This window comes from Teleopsis dalmanni, chromosome 2 (assembly GCF_002237135.1).
Source record: "Teleopsis dalmanni isolate 2A chromosome 2, ASM223713v2, whole genome shotgun sequence".
Lineage (NCBI taxonomy): Eukaryota > Metazoa > Arthropoda > Insecta > Diptera > Diopsidae > Teleopsis > Teleopsis dalmanni.
The window spans coordinates 166,144,616-166,149,901 of record NC_051847.1 but is presented as its reverse complement, the minus strand read 5'-3'; positions in this window follow the sequence as shown (position 1 = coordinate 166,149,901).

The following is a 5,286-nucleotide window of genomic DNA, read 5'->3' as shown; positions in this document are numbered from 1 at the left end:
CAGTTGCACTTACAACTGTTGGTAATGCAATCCAGTAGAATGCGACTGGAGCTGCAGTTTAAACTTGGCCAGAACGTTTTGTGTTTGCTTAATTACCAAGTATTGGAATTTCCAAGTTGAGCTGCTGTTTTCTTTTCTGCAATTGTTTGTTATCTTGTGTATTTGAAACGCATTTGTTTTAACGTGATGGGCTTATCTACAACTACTGTAACTTTTTTGCATTTAGGCTTATATTAGCTAACTTACAACTAACTTACATAAATTTACAACTGAATAATGTAGAAATAGTCTTGTTCAGAACAATTTTTGAGAACGCATTATGCATATTTTATTAGTCGACACGTTGTGCTGGTTGCAGACAGGCAAGATTAATTGGTGTGTACTCAGGAATGGATAAACCAAAATAACTACTTCAGCAAATTTTAAACAGAGTAGACAATTTGTTGTTGTTTCCTATGATGGATATTATAAACATTATACTACAAGCCAGAATAAATGTTGTAATCCTCATGCGAGCGTGAAGCCTTAATACTGCAGTTTTAATAAACGAATCAAGATGATGCGCTGATAAACACCCTTTTGTGTAGTAATTCCATCTGTAGCCATTGAAGTTATATATTTGGATATAATTTTTTCCTTGTTGAAGAACGAAGTGTATCTAAACTTTTGCTGTTCTTTGTATAACAGCACCCGGTTGCAAAATGCAACTCTATATTGAGTAAAAGCACGAATGCTAACACTCTATCTGATCTTAACTGCGCCACGACGTCTTAGGAAACCATCCCAGTGTTCATGACAACTAAAGATTGGAACACTTACATCCTGTGGTATCAAATTTCACTTCTAGTTTTTATTGTTATAGTTCGGGAAGATTTATATAGCAGATAACTTGAAAGGCACAACAATTACGAATACATGGCTTATAATATAGTTAAAAAAGGAAGTGTGAAAGAAAAAAAGATTGTTTGGGATCAAGAACGGATTATAAACAAATGAAATTAATTAAAACTAGTCTGCGTCGAGTCGAAAAAACTTATCCAGCAAAGTGGGACGGAGCGGTTGCCACACATAAATATCCACTTGCTAACAGTCATGCTTGAAAACCATGCAAAGTAATGCCTTTTCGAATTTAGTTGCATTTTCTGTATCTATCCTATCCAATTCCAAAAGTGAAATGTAAACTCTGTATGAGGTATGAATCGCATTGTATGTAAGACCCAATGAGGATATGGACTTAGTAGTATGCATGCCAGACAGTCTTGTTCTAACTAATATTTTATTATATAAAGAGAAGAATGTATATCCTAAATATGATGAACCCATAATGAACTTATAGACATAAAGGCATGTTCATGACAGACAGCCTTGTGCAGTAATAATGGATGAATAGGAGGACCTGTGGTATTAGTAAAATCGTAATATTAGAATAATAGACATTAATACGAATTTTAAATAAAATAAAGTATGTTTTCTTTGTTTTTATGAGGAGAACATGTTATTGGTCCTAGTTTCCTTTTTCGCTTCCTGGATACGCCTGCAAGCACACTGAAAACTATCAAACTATTCACGTTCTTGTTTAAGTCGTAAATTATTTTTCAGCTTAATCTTATTGCAATGAACTTAAATATCTCTTCCAAGTTCAGACCACACCAAATGTTACAACCACTTGAAGTTTGATAGTAATTAGTATTTTATTGTAAGATTACAACAATGAGAATAAAAAAGAATTTTTTTCAATATGTTGTTCTCTTACGATAATTTCACATGAAATTACTAGTGTTGTAATATAAAAAGTCCAATATTGAAACAATTGCCCGTCTACTTAATGGAAAATGACAAACATTCTCTTGGCTCCATTTGTGCTATAAAAAGTGCAACTTTCCAAATGCAGGACGATTTTATTGTCCTTTTTTCAATTAAGTGCTGCAGACTGCAATAAAATTTTTTTTGATTTTGTGTTGCCACACTCAATGCTGCAGTAACAAATCCGGATATTCCCAACTCAAATTAATAAAGCAGGATTGCGAAAAATTTCTTGAATGAATGCCAAATTTCTTTTGTAGTTTCCAATTTTGAATCCTTTTGCTTTAGAGTTAATATTTTCACGCTTATCTGGAAATTTATAAAGTTTAGTAAGAGATTTCAGACAGATGAGCTGTGATTTATTGAAAGATGACTATGAGATTATGACTTTTTGTTGAGGTATTGTATATTTCTGACAGAAATAGAAGTCCGAGTAGATAGAAGGTTGTGGATTAAGAATCACTTTTTCATATTTCAAATAGATCTGAAATGTTTTGGTATTTAATTTAAGGTAGGATTTTGACTAAAATGGAAAAATTTTAAAGTTATAAGATAGGTGTTTCATTGTCTTTCAAATTGTTGTCAATTGATTGTCTAAGGTAGAGCAATTTATACATAATTATTTCGAAGTAATTGCTTTAAATCAGAAAATAGTTATATTTTCTATTAGGTTAGGATAAGCCGGTTAGATTCGAGCACTTTTCAAACTCAAATAGACTGAAACCTCTGTCCAGTGGTTTCATTATCTTTCTCTTATTATTCTTTAATTATTATTATTCTATTTAAAAGTCTACTGTTTTACTTTTTTGTCATAATCTATGTAACTCATACATTTTTAGTGGATGTGGAAATAAATCAATCAATACTGGTAGTGTTATTCACCATCCATTAAAACCAAAAATGATGAAATATAGCAACGGAAGAGTTTCGAACTCCTCTTCCTTTTTTCGCTTCGCACTTAGCACAAAAAATATTATTGGATCTAAAGCACTCCGCCAAATATTTTTTTCCGTGCCAAAGAAAATAAAAATTGACACTTCCATTTGAAAACAGTATTCCTGCGACATTATAATCTTATAATCCTTATTTGCTATTTTAAGCTTAAAAGGGCTATAAGTGCAACCAAGTGGGAATACAAAAAGTATATAGAACTGTCTTAGTGACATAAACGGGTAATTTTAAAAGCATGCAAGGTATGAAAAAAATATTGTATAGAAATGAGTTTACTCTTCAATAGAGTAAAAATTGAAATCATGAATTCAGAAACGTTTGACTTACAAAATAACAATTAGAAACGACTGCGAAAAATAAATTTATTTTTCTTCAGAAATATTGCATATTCCATGCATAATCTTTAAAAAGGAGAACTTTTATTAAAATTATAGAAAAATTCCGCAGACATAAATTTTAACTTTTGCACCAATTCCTAAGGAAACTCCCTTAGAACTTCTTTTGTACACAACAATAGCTGCAATCTCAACTATGTGCCTTGCAGCAAATGCGTCTCAAGGCATGTTGCTTGCTTATGCTGGCAATGCATGCACTCCACAGTAGACCTCAAACGACGTGAGACCTCTGTTACTGCAGTTAAAATTCTTCATTTAAGCCATCGAGTAATTGCTTCACTTCGTTAAATGAATTCTGTTTTCAGTGGAAGGAATTAAAATGTTGGTGCTGAAGTATGACATGCCTGGTTGATGCCACGTGCGCCAAGAAATTACCGCAATTCAAACAATGAAGACAATCACAAATGCTGCTTCAGACACAAAAGTCAAATCTTTTACGCATTTTTAAAATACTCGTCCTTTCAGAGTTGGGCTGAAGGAATACCATATTCAATAAGAAGAATAGAAGAAAGAATGTAGAATACATAGACATGTGATGAAAGGATATGCATGTTCTATGACTTTGCAGTATATAAGTAAATAAATATATTAAAGGTTTTATTATAAAAGTAAATAAGATTTCATATATTAGGTAAATATGATGGTTAATGAAGTCGTTTTATTCTAAAAGGATTAAAGGATATTAGCGTGGTTACAAAATGTAATAATATGTAGATTTTATAAGTTGCATCTAACACTTATATTCTAGGTGTATGCTTAAGTTTATTCCGGTTCAAATAAGAGATGGCATCAGCGAAAAGCATGCAGCGTGTTAATGTGACACAAACATCATTTTGTTTGTCCGAAATTAATTCTAACCCTTACTCTTGGGTCAGAGTAAACAAATGGGTAAAATGAAATATTAATGATAAATAATTACATTAGTTTGGTTATCTTCCTTTAACCAAATTTACTAGGAATGTGAATTTAAGTGGGCTATCTTAAATTATTTTGGAAGATTCGATTGTTCTACCACTTCATCCATCTGTGGATCGATATATACCTGTAGCAAACCGTCTCACCTAAGGTCATTTTAACTAGAACATACTAAGTCGACTCATTGTGATATCAAAAAGAAGTTCTAAGCCACTTTTGCTGACTATAGAACTTTTGCTTAATTTAGATTAAACGGACACTATTTTTAGGGCAAATATTACCAATATTGGAAAATTTTATCCTTAGAAAAATTTAAAATTTTCTTTTTAGTTTAATTTATTGTATTCATCACTATATAACAATAATTCAGAATCGTAAAAGCTATATAAAAAGTGGAAATCTTAGCTGGTTTACTTGATGAATTTGGTTTAAAAATAAATAATTTAATTATTCTATTTTTATTAAAGTAAAAATAATAATGGCACTCTTATTACAGTAGATCATCTAAATGGTCAAAAACAATATTGAGAAAAATTGCGTTTGACACTATCATTTGTTTGATCAAGCAAAGAAGAAGAGAAAGAATTAAGTTATTAACTATTATTAAAATTAGAATTAATCATTAGCTGGTCAATTTAGATTTCTTTTTCAGATTCTAAGTTCTGCAAGTAGAAAGCAACTACTAAGCATGTTTGTAAGAACAATCCCTCAGCTGTGTAAAATATTTACAAGTTGAGGAAGTAAGAGTTTACAACAGATGAACGCGCACGATGACAGTACTGAAAATCGTCTTATATTAGATGGCGTTAAAAATACATAGTCTTTGCTTATTATAGATAGAATAAAGTGTTAATTGGTGATTATAATCACATAACTACGCTCTGTCAAAAGTTCAAGACTAAAAGAAGAATATCAATAATTGTTTAGAGATAAGAGAGATAAGAAGTGCACAGTGATTTTAATTTTTTTGATGGTATTTATGATTGATTACTGCTGGTACTAAGTTGAACTATATACTCTAAATAATATCTCTGCATATTCCTCTAGTTCTGCAGACTGTAATTGAGCTACCATGGTTTGCTCTACTTCTGGTCGAAGAATCAAATAAATGTAATAAATGTACAGGCAATGTTTGTTGCCGAATTGGTCTAAAATATACATTGTGACCGAAAAGTTTTCGGAAATTCTCATTTAAAATTCGCGCGCTGTATATTTTTCGATA